General features: G+C 31.8%; 1 long non-coding RNA gene across 1 annotated transcript; it reads right to left on the bottom strand.

Moving 5' to 3' along the window:
- Positions 1-13,125: 13,125 nt before the first annotated feature.
- LOC139482907 (uncharacterized) lies at positions 13,126-16,810 on the bottom strand. Its single transcript, XR_011655002.1, has 3 exons — positions 16,616-16,810; positions 14,651-14,739; positions 13,126-14,211 (listed from the first exon to the last, which is right to left on the bottom strand). It is a non-coding gene; the product is annotated as an uncharacterized lncRNA (long non-coding RNA).
- Between the last annotated feature and the right edge of the window lie 2,203 nt (positions 16,811-19,013).

Genomic DNA, 19,013 nt, shown 5'->3' on the forward strand with positions numbered 1-19,013 from the left:
AGTATAGAATATCAATCCATCAATATATATACACTATGAGGATTATGTACACAGTTCACAGTTTTTGATATTTATTTATCCTTTTATATGTAAAAGATAAAAATTGTCTTTATACTATTAAAATTCTATTTATAAAAAATAATATTAAGCCTAGGCGATCTGCAAAAACCCTATTTGACCTATCTAACTGTCAAGACTTTAAAGTTCATCTTTCTCCTGCTACTTATCAAGTCCATTTTTGAAAGTATTTCGTACCTCTTATTGTGTAATTTATAAATTAATTGTCTACACAAAGGTTCAATTCTATAGCTTATATCATTTTCTGACTCAGCACTGCAAGCATAGTGGAATGGATTAATAATTAGTTGCAAAATGTCTAGCTGAATATTAGAATGTTGCAAAGCAGGAAGCTCACTACATTTACATATAATGTTTTTCAATATTGGTGTACGAAATTGGTCAAGTGCTCTACAACACAGCAAGAAATGGTAAAGTGATTCTTCTGCTTGGTCACATAATTTACAAGTTGGATCAACGTTGTTTTGATTGTAAGCTGCTCTATTCGTATGTAGAATGTAGGTTCCAGTTGCAATTTTTATTCTTATTGGAATTCTATTGATGTCTCTTTGATTAGCACTGTTCGCTAAGGCCAAAGGATGAATTTTCCCAACTTTAAATAAAGATGTTGGAATGTATTTCAAGCTTGAGTAATACATTATTTCTTCATTAATTCTTGTTGTCCAATATTTATGTACTGCTGTGGTAGTCAATTTCTTCCATTTTCCTTTTGACATTTCAATATAAAGTAGTGATAATGGGTTTTCTAGACTATATTTGATACATATCTTTTTCATGTCTATAAACCAGCTGTTACTATCAAAGCTCTTAATCTGTAGTTGTCTTTCTGCTAGCTTCCACTCAGATGAATTTTTATTTGATCTTGCAATATTTCCAAACAATGAGAGGATTTCTAAGTGTATTTCTGCTTCTATAGGTAGTAAACCAGATATTAAGTAAACAGCAGGGTCAGCCACATTAATATTTAGTGAAAGAATTTGCTTAAGTAACTTTTTGTATTGGATCTGTAAATTGTCAAGATTTTGCCTTTTGGTATCACAATTTCAAGCCCATAGGTTAGTATTGGAAGAATATATGTTCTCAACATTGCAATTGATGTTTCAGGATCAAGACCATTCTCCCCATGTAGACCAGTTCCCATTAGACTGTAGATAGCCCTTCTGGTTTTTTTTTTAATTTTCGTCAACAGTTGTTTGTGCAGAATTGTTTTGAGATCTCGTTATTCCAATATGTGAAGCTTTGTCTACCACTGGCATTACAGTATCGTTCAATTTCCAAAATCCTAAATTAGTTTCTATAGTTTTAGCTTTGCTTTTTACAGGTAAAATTACGCTTTTTGAAGGTTGTAGATGGTATCCTTCGCGCTTACTGAAATCCACGGCTATATCTACCATTGTTTGTATATCTAATGGGTTACAGGCAAGTAGTGCAACATCGTCTGCACATGTCGGTGCACAACAATTAATGTTTCCAATTTTTCCACCAAGTCCAGAGTCGCATAGAAAATTCAAAAGAGGATTTATATATAGTTTATATAAATCAGCACTGAGAGTGCCGCCTTGCCGAACACCTTGTTCTATTTTAAAGAAATCTTCTGAGAAGCTATTGTCCCATTTGACATATGACACTGCATTTTGGTAAAGATTGTCTATCAATAATATTGATTGATTTGAAAAACCATATTGATGAAGTCTTTTAATTAAGTTTGCGTGAACCACTACATCAAAGGCAGATTTTGCATCCAGGAGGCCTATATATGTTGGGCGCTTAAGATCTTTATTCTCTCTTTCAAATTCTTCTACTATAAGTTCACAAAGTAATGGTGATGAATTTTCTGTGAAACCTCTTTGTAACGGATTTTGACATATTATTATTTTACAGTTCTCTCTAATTTTTAGTATCTTCTCGATAACTTTTGAGAATGTTGGTGTTACAATAATTCCTCTGTAGTTTTTTGCATTTTTATTACTCCTTTATTTTTAAATACCGGAAAGAGGGTTCCAATTTTGAGTGAATCAGGAATAAAATGTTTTTCAAATGATTTGTTGATTAAAGCTTGTAAGTTTGTTAAAAGGTTGGCACCGCCATGGATAATATTCTCAGCTGTAATGCCATAGAAATCTGCTGCCTTATTTCGGTTCAGACTTTTTATAGCTTTTAAAATTTCTTCCTGTGTTACATTAACATGAATAAATTGCTCACTGCAGAGTTCAATGATGTTTTTATATTCATTTTCAGTATTCTTTAGATAATTGGAATCAAAATTTTCATCAAGAGTGTTTTCTGCTAGTTGACCAAAATGTATTTTCCACCCCTCCATTATTTGCTCTGGAGTGTTATAAATGTTGTCACCTACATTCAGCTCATCTATACGTCTAGATAGTTTTCCACGTTGCTTGTTGATAAGTTTATAGAAGAGAGTTTTGTTTGATGAACTTGCTTCAATAGTTTCGTTTCTTTCTTGCATGCGTTTTTGTGCAATTTCCAATCTACAAGTTTTTCTCAGTTCCTGTGTTGTAATTTTCTTTTCAAGTAGAAAAGGATCTGAGCAATCAGTTGGCCGTCCATTTGCTTTCCAATAATAAAATGCTGATTTCTTATTCTTAATAGCTTTTAAAATTTCGTCAGACATTACTTTTAATTTTGGTTTATTCTTTCGAATCTTTGGTTTTTGTGCTATCTCATTGGTGGCTTTTGTTATTACAGCTGTTATATCATGAAAACCTGTTTCTATATCATCTTTTGTATTTATAACTTTTAGAGATGTAATAAGTCCCTCATTAATTATCTCAGTGTACTTCAACAAGTCTGCTTTATCCCATTTAACTTTCATTTTAGTCTTAAATTCTGTTTTCGTATTTGAACTCTTAGTTGTTTTGAAATCCAAAGACAATAGAAGAGGATAATGGTCAGATACATTCCCAACTAAATCACATTTCCTAATATTAATGATTGATTCTTTAAAAGTTTCTTGAAAAAGTATATAGTCGATTGCAGTACAATCACTCCCATTAGCGCTAATGAATGTTTTTCCAGTATCTTTTGTACACAGACAGTGTTCGTCCATAAATGACACTATATATTTCTGTCTTATCGAGTCATTAGATCCAAAGATTTCCTCATTAAAGTCACCACCTATTATTATTTGGTGTGTTAGTTCATAGGTTGTCAATATTTCGTTCAAAAGATCTAGACATTCTTGAAATTCTGTTTGACTATTTGTTGAACCTTTACACGGCAAATACACTGAAATGACTAATAAATTTGGGTCACCATTGATCTCTATGCATTGTATTCGATTATTGCCTATAGACAGTGGAGTGACTATGGAGTCAAGATTTTTCTTCCATAGTATAGCAGTCCCACCATAACCTCTTGGCATTCTCCATGGAGTAATTGGGTCGCTGGAGTCTACTGCTTTACCAACACCCTTATAATCAAGTAGAATGTCATTCAACATCTGTAACTGACAGTGGAAGAGCCAGTGTTCTTGAAGTAGATAAATGTCAATAGAGTCTTTTAATTCATGAAATAGTGTACCACAGGTTAAAATGTTTTTACAATTAAAATCTAAAATCTTTAATACATATTTACCGTTTTTAGCCTTCTCTTCTATGGATCTAGGTTTTATTGCTATATTTTCGGACGGATGAGGCTCTGTTGGTATAAAAAAATGCATGTCACTGTTGTTTACTTCATAGCTTATAGGTGCACCATCAAGGGAGATGTGGAACCAATTGGGATCACTTTTTCCTATACTCTGTTGATTGTTGACCACTTCTTTATCATTCCTGTATGATTCATTTGAGTGTGAAAGTTCAGTCTTGTTAACATTCATTTGTTCATTTGGAAGTATTTCAATTAAGTTTTCTATACATATGTTTCTATCATAGTTGACATCGGGGTGAAGGTTAGCTGAATGAATAAATTCTGTATCTTGTTCCCTTTTTTGAATGTGATCATATTGGTAGTAGGCATTTGAGCACTGATGACTTGGTTGCAAATGAGATGTATTGTGAAAAACAGGTTGGCCGTAATATGGGTATTGATGATTTGGATGTTGAGTTGTAACATATGGTTGATTTCGAATTGAATGCTGATTTGGAGAGTATTGATGTGGTTTGCACAAATGATTTTTGTTGATCATACGATTGTTGACTAGAATTAAACTGTTCAGAATTTGATGATATATTACCGCTGTTGTTGAGAAGTTTGTTGAGTTCTTCATCCACTTTACCAAGTACGTAGTTGGTGACTTTGTCTCTAATTCCCACTATGAGTTTATCACTTGAGGTACTATCATGACTAACTTTGTCTTCAGTGTTAGGGATACTGTGGATAGTCCCACCGTTTCCCTGTGTAGTCTTATAGGCCTCTAGTGTCTCAATTCTTGTGAATAGAGTTTTTACGGTCTGTTCCAACTCTAGGTTTCTTGCTTCAGCTTTAAACAGTCTATCCAGCACTTTCGTTTTTTCTGACATGTTTTCATTAATAGCAGTCTCCTTCAGTTTCAACTGTTCATCTTTTTTCCGCAATCTCTGTTCTAGTTGTCGAAGTTTTTTCATTTTAATTTTCTGAAATTCGGAATTTGCACTGGTTTCATTTTGATCTTGCGCAGTGGAATTGATGTTATTTGAGCATGATGAGAGAGTACTACTTGTTGTTATAGTTTCTTCATTCCTTTCTGTATGTTGCGTTGAGCTGTCAACAATTTTGTTGTCTACTAATAGACCTTCTTCATCTATTGTTTTAGCCAAAGTTTGCTGATCTTGTGTGTCAACTGGTTGTACAATTTCCCTTTGGTCTTTAAGCCCTAGACAAGCAAAGCAGGTGTGGTTGGTGGTGTCCATACAAGTATTGTGAAATTTCATCAGACAAACAGAACAGCAATCTACATTGTTTAGTATAGACATATCACACGCCTGACAGTTCAGTACATTTTCTTCTTGCAGAAGTGACTCAGCTAAGGTTATGTCTTGTTTATCATTCGCCTCCAATGCCTTTACAATATTATTATTTTTAGCTTTTTTGAGAGTACAGACTGTACATACATAAGTAAAATCCTTTCTTTTCACATTTTTTACATCATCTTCAGAAAATTTTTCACAATTATAATGTACCCAGTGACCATAGATGCAAAGAACAGCTTTTGTTCTGCAATTTCTGTTACATTTGAGACATCTCTCCTCTTGATTTATATTTGGCACAATATCCATTTGAGATTTTGATGTATTTGCTAATCCTAGCCCAGAATGCAGCGTTGCAATTGCCTCTTCAAGTTGCTCCGCAAGCTTTCTGTTACTTTTCACTATGTTTATCTTTATACCAGATATCTTGGTGTCCGCCATTATATTGTGTATTTTTGAAATGTCACACAGTTCAAATCTATTTGCGTTTTTACCATTTATCAGCAAGGTACACTTTGTTATATAGGCGTTTATAGTAAAGCTTGTATTTGATGTATCAGTGATACTATAGGTTATTTGTACATTATTACCCACATTGTCAGTTGCAGCAGTTTTACTGAAGTCAAGTATGTCCTGTGAATTTTTATAGTAGATTTCACATGCATATAAAAAAAGCTCAAAAGTTATAGCATCAAATTTTCCAGTGATACCGCCTCCGGTTTTTGAGTATGTTATTTCAGTGACTTTAGTACTTTCTAATTTTTTCTTCAATTCATCAAAAATATATACACAGAGAACAATATATTTCACATTACAGATGCATTAAATTAAATCCAAATTTACATCCATTCATTACGGTCTCAATAAAAGAATTTCCCGCGGAAATGTCATGTGATATAAACATGGAATTGTCCACACCGATACAGGTGAAATACGTCGAATAATAATTGTGGACACAGCAATACGATCAGATAAGACCCTCATGAGCTAGGTGTTAAGTAAAACAAAAGAAAAAATCAATTATTTAATAAATTTGCTCGATTAACCTTGAAGTTAAAACTAATAAAAATTTGCGTGTATCGAGTGAACCCCCTACATAAAATAGTACTGTGTTCTTGACGACTTTCCACCGCGATGATCGATGGAAATAATATTTTACTATATAGTATGTTAATAATATTCTTTACACCAGTAATGTTATTTATAAACAAGCGTATGAGTTTAGTAATGACTAGTATATTATATCACTTTCGGACACGCAAGACAGAGATGTATATTATACACCTGATAGTTCAAATGGAGAGTTATAAGTTATCGGCCGTGTACACTTATCAATACCTACAGAAGTGAAACGATGCATGAACTTGCAAGCCCGACAGGAAATCGCTTGAATACCTGGACGTGTCACCTCACACCCCTCACAATACCTTTGGGAGTAATACTTTTAGCCATGTTGGTGATCAGATAAAGGAAGATCCGAATTATTTGAATAAAATTTATTACTTTAAAGAACTATAAACGAATTAGATTTTCGAAAACAATTTTCACGGAACACTTATTTATGATTTGAACTTTGTCATTTTTAAACTGTTAATATTGGAATTAGTTAAAAAGTCAAACTATGGTTATTTAAAAAAAATAAGAACATTTTCCGTATCAAGTTAGTTAGTCAGATAAAACAACCGTACGATTGACAAGATATAGACACGCAATTACGACTACATCGGTTTCTGTAGTTTTGGTCCTTTGTGGTTTATAGACATATCGTGATTTTTAATCGGAGAAGATGACAAAATGGCGGAACGCAGAGAATAATTTTATTGATACTCTAAATTTAAAATCGATGGTGATCTCTTATCTAGCGGAATAAAACTTTAATATCTATAAATTTGAGTATTTCTATACAGAATGGACATAATATCAATTTTTGATTTTTTTGCGAAGTTTCCCTTTAAGGGGTCAATTGACAAATTTTGTCATATTAAACTAATTTGTAGATTTTACTTTGCTAAACACAGTGGCGGATCCAGAAATTTCCATAAGTGGGTGTCCACTGACTGCCTAAAAAGGGACCCGCTACTGTCATGTTTCAGTGATTCCCTATATAATCAACCAAATTTTTCCCAGAAAAGGGGGGCTCTAAATCCGCCTCTTAAACATGTTTACTATTTTGTCATTAATAGTATTCAAGATATAACCAATTAGATGTTTTTAAACAACATGAATGGCCCCGTCTCGAAAAATTGAAAAATTTGCAATTTCAACAACACATGTGGTAGTCTCAGTCTCACAGGTCAAAAATCAGCTTCAATTCTGAAGGCGTATAGAAAAAGGACTTATAACTGTGATTTTTAACAATACATCAAGCCCAAAGCCCGTAATTTTGATCAAAATTAATTGCAAGTTAAAGAAATGTTTGATTTCAGAAAATATAATTATAATAATTGAGAGAAAAAAAAATAGTGTGAATATGTATGGATATACATGTAACACTGGATTATGTTTGTCTGTATTGAGTAGAAAAGCAGAAGATGCAATATGACATAGTACTTTAATTAAAAAAAATATATATATATTCTGGCATGGAACATTTAAATGAACCCATTTAAAATTAATTTTAAAAATTGTCCTTAATTTTATGATGTTTACTATTGAATGTGTATATAATTTCATTGATGTGTTGAATGATTTCACAAAAATCTGTTGGACTAGGGAGAATAATTGTTGCAATATTTTTGTTTTGTTTTATTTACTAAATATATAATGTTGAAAGATTTTGTATACCAATATATACTAAAATTCTATGTATGGTGACATTTTTAAATTTAAATTTCCTTGTCTACATTACAAGGGACACTGATTCCCTAGTGGTTTTCCACGTGGATTGTAGGCGAAGGGATTTTTCCTTTTCAAAGTGTGACTTATGCTGTCCAAGTACAAATAAAAAAGTAGTTTTTGGTTAATATATTTTCAGCAGAGTTGTGAAGAATCAAGCGGAAATACAATTGTCAATGTTTCTGATTGGGAATTGGTTTGATCCAACAACAGTAAAGTAAGAGACAAGCCAGCATAGTTGACACTTGGAGGTGAAGTCCCTTTGATTACAATAAGCTTTCCACATACTGAAGATTTGACTCAAATATTAATGTTTATTTTGATATGAGTTCATTGCCTTAATGGGACCTTTAGAAGTTTGTATGTGGTCGAATTCATGAGAACTTATTGAATTATGAAACTATTTATAAAGAACTGTGTACACGTATCTTGAAATGGAAAGAAGCATTTAAACCAAAAAAAACAATAAAAAATAAAGGAATAATATTTAATAAAAGTGTTGGAAGATATTTTTGTTTTGAGTTTTGGGAATACTCCTTAAGGGAAAGCCTTGCTAGTGGTGTATTTGAGATTGGCCTGCAAATATGCTGTATGGGCTATAGAGTTTTCTATGCCCATAACTTAACATGAACTGGATGCAAGATTATATCAATCACTGATGATATGGGTATAACCTCATTGGTTGATGTCTTCGGCGGAAGTACATGTGATACATCCTCATTCTTTCAATATCCAAGTGGTTGGTTTAAGGGCTATATTTGGTCAGGCAATACATATTGACTGTTTGGGTTGATGAGGTTCTTGACATGTTCCCCCTCTCCCACCCATTGGTACCAAAATGTGGATTGGTTTTTATATTTATATTTTGATATTGGTATTACATGTATGCATTTTTGGTTGATGAGCAAGAGACAACATTAGAAAAACACAAGAATTACCATGTGATCAAATGTTAACCAAACACACCTTCACTTTAGTGTCCGATGAGGTGATTTACACGGGAAATGTCAATGAAGGCAAGTGGGTTCGTACTATGTGTGCTCGCTATTTCCTTACAATGGTAAAAATAAGATTATAGATCTCAGGTGACAATGTTGTTGATTATGATGCTTCATATTTTATCTCTAGAGTAGTTTTGTTGTAAACAACTTTTACCTTTATCCAGTGAATTCTTGTGCATTGTATTGTGCATAGTCGTCCACATTTTGGTTTCTGAAACGTATAGATATTTTCTTGTATTCGGTTCTCTTTTCTAGAGTTTTCTATGCCCACAACTTAACATGAACTGGATGCAAGATTATATCAATCTCTGAGGATATGGGTACATGGTCAGTTAACTGATTAGTTGCATGGCTGATTACCATTTTACACTCGACCCAGTAATTTTCGAATGTAGGACAGAAAGTCACAGGACAAAAAGTCACAGACAAAAAGTCACGGACAAAAAGTCACAGGACAAAAAGTCACAATTCATTTTTTCTGAATATTTTCTTTGAATAAAAAACACTTATTTCTACAAAAATATTTTTGTATTTTTCTTGAATTATTGTATATAAACCAACATTGTAAACAAAATTTATCCAAAAATTATCAAAGATGATAAAATAATTGTTAAAAAAAACAAAATGTCAACGTGGCTTTTCACTTAAATGGCTTCATGGTTCCAAGAAATATACTCTTTGCATGATTAAAATTAAATAAATCTTCATTTTTTAAGTATAATGACACATTTCCTACACCTTAATATGAATATATGTATTAAAAAGTAAATATTTCAAGATATTTCTCTTATATATTCAAATAATTGTCGACAAACTATTTGTGACTTTTTGTCCTGTGACTTTTTGTCCTATCAAATTTATGACTTTATGTCCTGTGACTTTTTGTCCTGTGACTTTCTGTCCGTTTACCTAATTGAATATGACAGAAGCGTGTACCCTTAGGGTGTGTATAACTTATTTTGAATCTGGGGAACATCCTGTCCACGTGTAACACTTAGTATATATTGCCACTGACATTAAACAAATATTGTTTTAGCATCGGTGGCCATTTCATGTTCATCCACTCCAAATTTTCACAAAAAATATAATATAATAATAAAATCATTTAAAAGAAGTTTAAAAAAAACACTAGCAAACAAACTTTGCATTGAGTAAACGGGGATTTGGGTTTTAAAGGTCTTTTTTCTAGTGGACATATTTCATACTAGATAACTAGACCTGAAATTACTTTAACTATTTATATCGGATTTTTTTTTTTAAATCCGATCTGTTACACGTACATGTAACTATAAAGAACAAATTTTTGAACAGCTTCACGTATACTAAGGCACGGAAACACAAATACAGGGAGTACAAGCAGTCATTGCTGAAGCAAATAGAAATACTGCATGAGGAAAACCCTAAGCAGTACTGGCAAGTGATTGATGAACTGCAGGGCAAGGAAAAGGATGATAAGAGTGCATTGGTTGCACCATTTGATTGGTTGAATCATTTTGAAAATTTGACCGAACCAAAAGATGAGTTTAAAGAGCGACTGCAATTTTTAGAGGAAAAGCTAAACATTCTTGAAAAAAGAAATTAATGAACTTGATAGTAGGATCTCTGATACCGAAATATCTACTGATTTGTCATCGTTAAAGGTTAAGTACAGGTCTTTGTAAAAATCATGCAGAAGGTGATTCATGACATGTCACAGAAGTAATTGTTTTTGCCCTATATCATAAGAACTTTGATAGATGAGTAAAATTCTGTCTTTATTTTCCCTGTATTATGCCCGTTGCCATGGTAACCATCAAATCAACATTTTGCCTGAATATGTGAAAAAAGACCCTTTTGAAAATATAAAATAAGGGAATTTAAAGTCCCATAGAAATAAAGTTAATCAATTCAAACAATATGAATATTTACAGTATTGACAAACAAAACCCCAAACTATACAAAAACGTTAAAATTTTGAATTTGTTAAATAGTTTGTTTCCATAGCAACCATAAAAAAATGTGTTAAAATTCGAAAATGGAAAATTTCAAAAACACCTAAAATTTAAATCTGTTTATCTCCCAAGACCAACAATACAAATTTTGAAAGACCACATTCTATATATCAATTAAATTTAAAGAAAGTCGTGTGTTTTTTTTTTCTTTAAAAAAAAAATTTTAGTCAAATATTGTCAATTTTCGCCAAAAATTAGATGACCAAACAGATGAATACTGAAACATTTTGAACTTAAAAAGCTAAAACTTTCCATTTATACGTGCATTTTTGACACAAATTTGGTGATTTTAAACGAGAATATATGATAAATAAAGATATACTTGTACAAAATGAAAAATCATCACTCTGGGTATGGTACACCCCCCCCCTTTTTTCGATTTTTTTTCTTCAAAATTATAAAATTTGTTGAAAAAAAATGTGGTATCTCATTGTGTTTACTTGTGAAATAAGTATTTTTTTTTTAAATTATCATAAGAATTTAAGCATAACACAACTTCTAAAGTTGAGGGCAGCATAATTATGTACTCCTCCCTTCAATCTTATACATGTATGTAAGATTTGTCATAAGTGTTTTAAAAATGGTAATACGCAAAACCCGTTGTTGTGCCTTAGACTGATGCTGTCAGTGAAAAAGAATAATGTTGAATTCAAAACTAAATTACTGGTAAGTTTATGTATAAAAATAAGAGGATGTGTTTTAAATGTCAATGAGACACTTATAACTCTCCACCAGAGAGCAAAGACATAGAAATTAGCAACCACAGATCACCGTATAGCCTTCAACAGTGAGCATAACATGATTATCTAGAAAACAAATCTTAATGAACATTTAAAAAAAATTAGCTCAGGATACTTTCTCTTTCAAAATGGTTATAAAGAAACTACAGTAACAATTTAATGCAACTCATTGTTGGTTTTTGAAACAGATTGATTCTTTAAAAACTTCAACCATAGGCTAAGATTTGCTAAACAAGAAGGCTAACCCTGAAATGTCTGGTTGGATTTATTTATCATTGAATTACTTTTACAACTCTGTAAGTGTTATGTAAAGATTATAATACAAGTATCATAATGACTTAACATTATCAAATTATCTAAGAAAATGTGGTCAGGGTAAGATTGACAGATGAAAAAGAGAAAACGGAAACGGAAAATTCAGCACCTTTACAATTTTTAAAGGGGCATAACTTATTGACAGTACAAGTTACACCAATAACATTCTAACTCTTCTGTATTTTATTGAAATAAGCATTGTGTATAAGTTTCAAAACATTTGGTTGTGGCAAACTTAAGTTAGAGAACGGATACAAAAAAATCAGGATTTTTTTTTTCCATTTGTATAAGGGTATAACTCTGGAACGGACGTACTTACGGACAAAGGTACAACGTAATGCCCCCTTTGATACGGTGGGGGCATACACATTCTATATATTCTTTCTGAGGAATTATATACCAACGATTTACATTAAATTGTGGTACAAGAATTTTTCAATGTTTCTATTGTATATGATGGAAAAGGACAGCTTGTCTATTTTTTTTAAAGACTTAACTGAATTGTTATTGGTATACGGCAGAATAATCGCATCTTTTATGGTCCTAACTATTATATACTGTTTTGATTCTAACACCTTCATGACAACCATGAGCAATGACCATTCATTGATTTTGCGTAATTTAATCAATTGTTATATTTACATATTTTTATGCCCCCGCCGTGGCGGAGGGGGTATGAAGGGTTATCCTTTTCCGTCCGTCAGTATGTCCCAAAGTTGGTTTCTGTTCTCTATCTTTATAAAAAAAAAGGAAGATGTGGTATGAGTGCCAATGAGACAACTGTCCACAACTGACAAGAGACCAAAATGACACAGACATTAACAACTATAGGTCACCGTGCCTCAACCAAATGTTATGAAACTTATTCACAGTGCTTATTACCATAAAACACAGACAAAGTTTGAATTTTGGTGGTGTCACTTAAACCGTCCAAGAGTTATGCTCCTTTACAAATGGAAATATTGCTGAATTTCCCGTTTCTGTTCTCTAACTTTAGTTTGTCTCTACCAAATGCTATTAAAATTATACACAATGCTTAAAAGTACCAAATACAGATCAAGATTGAATTTTTGTGGTGTCACTTTTACTGTTCTATGTACAACTGAGAGCAGAATAAAAAAGGAAAAAACCAATTTTCCTCTTTTTTCACTCTAATTTCTGACAAGTGCAATTAGAGGCTAAATTTGGACCAGAACGTAATAAATTTATTCTATAACCCATGTATTTGAGAAAAAATCATGAAAAACAAAGACAATTCTGTTATATAAGTATTTATTTGTTACATTTCAAAATAAATTTATACTGAATTTTGCACTTAGCTGTCCATTTTTAGTCAACTCTCTGTAAAGGATGCAACATAGAATAAATTTATTCTAAATGCATGGTGCTTGTAATATGTATATGATCATTTATAAAATAAATTTATTATATAGAGCCTTAATATCTGTTATTAGTTCGAGAAAATCATAGAATAAATTTATTCTACATTTAATGTGATTTATGATTATAATAATATATAAAATAAATTTATTTTGAAAGTAAAGTTATCTGTATGGTGAGGTTGAGACACAGAATAAAATTATTCTATGTTCAATGTGATTTTTGTCTTGTATAATAATATATAAAATAAATTTATTTTGAAAGTAAAGTTATTATTTTAAGGTGGAGACACAGAATAAACTTATTCTACATTCAATGTGGATTAAAAGTATTATGATATATAAAATAAATCTATTTTAATAGCACAGTAAATATGTTAAGGTTGAGACACAGAATAAATTTATTCTGGTTATAAAAATATAAAAAATTTGTTTAGGAAAAAATACACTGATCTGTATGATTTGTTTAGGCTACATAGAATAATTTTATTTTAAACCAGCGGTGTTTTTGATAATATTTGATATGTTCACATAATTTTACCTTGAAAATACATTTAGGTCAGAAAAAAATGTGTTCCTATATAATTTTCTATCTTTCATGTCTATTTACATGTAAGATTCATAAACATATATTTTATTTGAAGTTGCGATGTGACTGTTTATAAACCCAACTTAAGACAATACATATATCTGCTATCAACAATGCAAAAGGACACTTCCTTGAAATATGAAAATATCAATTTCTTCAGCTGATTTTGTTATGTGGGACTGAGTAGAAATACTGTGCAGCAATTTAAAAAAAAACAAAATATCAATATATAAATGTAAAATAAACAGATAAGAAATAGTAAAAGTTCAACAGGTTTTTCTTAAATTGAAAATATATCTGTTTTTTAAAACATGTCTCTCTCTGTAGATGCACGTGCTAAAAATTGTCTTTTTTCTTGCTTCTGGATAGTCCTGATCTGAAAGAAATAACGACAAATTCAAAACAATTTCAAATATTTTTAGTAACCATACCAAAATTTATAATCTTTGATAAAGAAATTGTCTGTCTTTCTTTTAATCTTACTTATGATGTCCATTTTGCTTATATAATATTATTCACTCTCTTTATTGTACTTAATAATAGTCTTCCTCTGTGTTGAAGTCCGTACTTTGACCTATAATGATTTACTTTTTTAAATTGTGACTTGGATGGAGAGTTGTCTCATTGGCACCTATACCACATCTTATATCTATTGCCTCTGGATACAGCAAGATAAAGGTGGCTATGCTATGCACTTGAACAGTAATTATTGAATTTTAATTTATACAATAAATGGATTAATTTACAGTAACTAATTAAACTTTTACAATTTAAAAGTCAACATTCTATCAAATTAAAACCTCATTATTACATACCTAATCTTCATCTTCAGAGACACTGAATAAGTCAGGACTGAATAACAATCTAGTCTTTTTTGCTGGTGTTTCATAACAGTTTTCTCACTCTACAAGAAATATTTGAAGTTTAAAATGCAGGAACACCTACTCTGTTATTGTTTTTCTTCAGGCATATTTCTTTATTTTTATCAGGATTGGCATGTATCATTCCCAACTTCCTGAATATGCATGTAATATTTGCCATTGGACATTCAGCCAGTCATGATCAATCAATCAATCAATCAATCATAGAGTCTTAAAACAGATGAGTGGTTCATGCCTAGGAGACAGCGAACTGAATACACAAATAACAATTAAAATCAGGTTTCATTAAGTCTTAAACAAAACACAGGACTGGTGTTAACAATACTTTTGTCACTTTTACCTATCCCAATTAACATACCAGAAAACAAGTAAGACATGTTCCAAAAGGAACAGCAGCTTCCTCAGGTAAAACTGTGAGTAATGTACCCAACACATTCTCCCTTCAACAAAATATTCATTTTCCTCTCAAAACGTTAAAGATGCGCGTTCAGCACTCTGATACAAAAATATATTGAAATTTAGGAACATGTACTTTAGTCAACACTTTACACATTTTATTACCAAAATATGAGTGCAAATGTCTCGCCTTTGTCTTACTTATCATTGAAATCATATTGAAAGTCTTTAGTACAATTATCAGGTATACTTAACTTTATCAATGCACAACTTACTACAATGTATGACACAACTAAAAATTGTCCAATGAACCATAAAAATGAAGTCGAAGTCAATTGAGACCTGTCAGACGGACATTTCCAGCTGACAATGATTCCATACATGATACACCCTATATAGTGGTCCTACTGCTTAAAGTATCTGAGAAATAGACCAAACCACAAACACTATACATTGGCCAATGAACCATGACATTGAGGCCAAGGTCAGACGGAACCTGTCGGGTGGATATGTACACCTTACAATCATTTCAACAATCCATACACCAAATATAGATGACTTACTAGTTATAGTATCTAGATACGGTCTTGCTTAAGTTACTTTATTTTTGATAACTGATCCATGGAATAAGGTCGAAGTCAGGTTAACCCTACATGTACCTAGCTAACGAACATGTAAATGTTGCTAGGAACCCATATACCAAACAAAGTTATCATATTACTCATAATAAGTGAGTTTTTCATTTAACAAAACAAAATGTATCAAGAAGTTACTGAACCATGAAAATGAGGTTGCCGGGACAATGACATATGACAGACGGAAATTTCGTAACATAAGGTATGAAGTATTTAGATTGTCTAACTTATAAAATATAATGCTTCAAACAAATAGTGTACACCATCTTCGCCGCCGTTGCTTGGTTGCAATACCCACCATGCCATGTCTCGCATACAGGCGAAAAAAAAACCAAATCACTGCATAACAGACATTAACGTTTCATATAAACCTCTGAAGAAAGAGATACCTTTCTATGAAAATTTTTTTTCCTGAAAGGACCCTTTAATTTGTATTCATGCTGGACTATATTTCTTCCAGAGTTTAATCGACGATTCGTTAATACACATGATATATATGCTACACTTTTACTATTTTATATAATATTTATGAAAAATTTACTGTTGTTAAAGTGAGTACATTTCCCTCGAGATACAATGTATATTATTTACCATTTAAAATTCCTTGCAGTCAGAATTAATTCATTTTATTTTAAATTATTTGAAAATGCCTGCCCATAACAAGTATTAATTTGATGACCATTCGGGTATTCATTTGAGAAGAAGATTCGACTGAGGTGGTTTTTTTTCTGGGAGGTTCTTTTAGTTCGAAAAGGACATCTGTGGTCTACTAAAACAGTGCATAGTTATGAAAATTTGTCAACAGAAGGCATGAAAGGCTTATATAAATATCTATGTTAATATATAAATACATAAAATAGATACTTACAGACTTCTGTTGTCTATCCTGATATGTTCCTGGTGCCGTTTCAACCACGACAAATACAATACACAAACGGACATCGAATCGTCGCTCCTAATCTTTGAATAACATTTGAAACAGACGGCCTTTCCTCCATGTACTAACTCGAATAATTCAGCGCCCCCTATCCACTACTTTTCTCGAGGAAATGGTTCATGGAGTGATCGAAGTGATCGTAATATAAATACTGGATTATTCGGGTTATCTATGTACTGACAAATATATAACCCGAATAATCCAGTCGTTATATTACGATCACTTCGATCACTCCTCTGGAGGACAATGACCGTAAGGGGGTGCTGTAATTATTCGAGTTAACAAATATATTAAGATAGAGTCAAATGCACACGCTGTGAATTTATTATGTAATTTCCGTCGTTTGTTTGTCATTATCTATCGTGCGAAATTTTACATTCGGATGTTTATAATTTATTAGGTTTATATGATCACGATGGCCACAGTATGTGGTCATTAAAATATGATATGGGTAATTAGCATATGATAACAAATCGTGTTCGAAGAAAGAATCGTAAGATTTTATATTACAATTATCTTTTTCGTTTAGTTCTTAAAATTAAAAATCATTTACGTTATTAAAAAAAATCGAAGTTTTGAATACTATACCAATATTTTTTTTTTGTACAGGAACATTTTTTCCATAGAAAAACAAAAGAATATTGGGTATCGATCCGTGACACAAAATGAATATAAGCACATTATAAAACACGTACACAAAATAAGCAAAGGAACGAGCTTTAATTGCTCAAAGTCACATTAAACCTTCAACATGCAACAAAAAGGATCTCACCACACTGCAAATGTAAGACGACCACTAGCAACAGCCAGAGCGAAATAGTTTGCAAAAACAATTTGAATAGACTTCGTAAGATGTTACACCACCATTTTGGGCACGTTCAAAAAGGAAAGAAGTACGTATTTCAAACAAAGTAGTTCTTACGTATTTAAATCAAACTTTATTATATGCAGAATAATTTTTTGTAAGTTATATAGATATCAAATGAAAGGGTAAGGACTGCTGATCCTTGTAGAACACACACATTTGACAGATGAATACAAATGATACAAATAGTTATGAATTAATTCTATAAAATTGAGGGCGTATATTGCCTGTTACTCAGATATGTAGTACCTAGTTTGGTGTATCCAAAGATATAATATAATTAGTACAGTCTGATGTGTAAATAATGGTATACTTATCCCCCATATATATGTTTGCATGATGTTTTTTTTGTGTTGACGTCCGAAATACTGCACTGTAGACTTACAGTTAGGGGTTTTTTGCTTGTGAGAGAAACATGTTTAACCCCGCCACATTATTTGTGTATGTGCCTGTCCCAAGTCAGGAGCCTGTAATTCAGTGGTTGTCGTTTGTTTATGTGTTACATATTTGTTTTTCGTTCATTTTTTTACATAAATAAAGCCGTTAGTTTTCTCGTTTGAATTGTTTTACATTGTCTTATCGGGGCCTATTATAGCTGACTGTGCGGTGTGGGCTTTGCTCATTGTTGAAGGCCGTACAGTGACCTATAGTTGTTGATGTCTGTGTCATTTTGGTCTTTTGTGGAGACTTGTCTCATTGGCAATCATACCACATCTTCTTTTTTATATTAGCTTATTGTTCCTGCTTTCCGTAAAAAAAAGAATGGCTTTTCCATGATATTATATGTTACATTGCTCCTACCAAACAAATAATGAAGGTTAAGAAAACATTCGTTTATATGTAATAAAAGCATTTGAAGACTGGTACGATTGAAGTTAGAATAATGTGTCTTGGCAGAGTGGCATGTCTTCTTACAAAGTTATTTGTATCTTCTGAAAAAACGTGTCAAAAAATCGGACGCAGTTTGTCTAGTACAAAACGTGTAAATAACATAAAGCATGTTGTCATTCTGGGTGTATGTATGTAAAAGCTACCACTGGACATCAGACATCGTTATTATCGTCATCCTCATCATTCTTTATATAAATAATGACCGGAGTATCTTATGGTAATAAGGGACATAAAAAAGTGGTTAAAACTTTGCTCCATCATGGTTATCAATCTAAATAAATATAATTCTCTAATTTCGTTATCCTCTTATAAAATACAAGCACTATCATGGTTCTGGAATGATTTATCCGGATTATTGTTTCATATGTAAATTTTAAAATAATAAATGGCGAATTAACTAAAAAAATATATAAACTATGAAAGAACGAAGCACGTACTTCAAAGCTGATTAAACCCGCGGGGATTTCAAGAAAGACAAAGTCAATGAAGAGATTTCATTACGAACCTATCTTCTGGATTTATTGTTATTTTGTTCAAGTCCTGAATATGCACGTAATTTTAGCCACATCACGT

The sequence above is a fragment of the Mytilus edulis genome, chromosome 7 (assembly GCF_963676685.1).
Source record: "Mytilus edulis chromosome 7, xbMytEdul2.2, whole genome shotgun sequence".
NCBI lineage: Eukaryota > Metazoa > Mollusca > Bivalvia > Mytilida > Mytilidae > Mytilus > Mytilus edulis.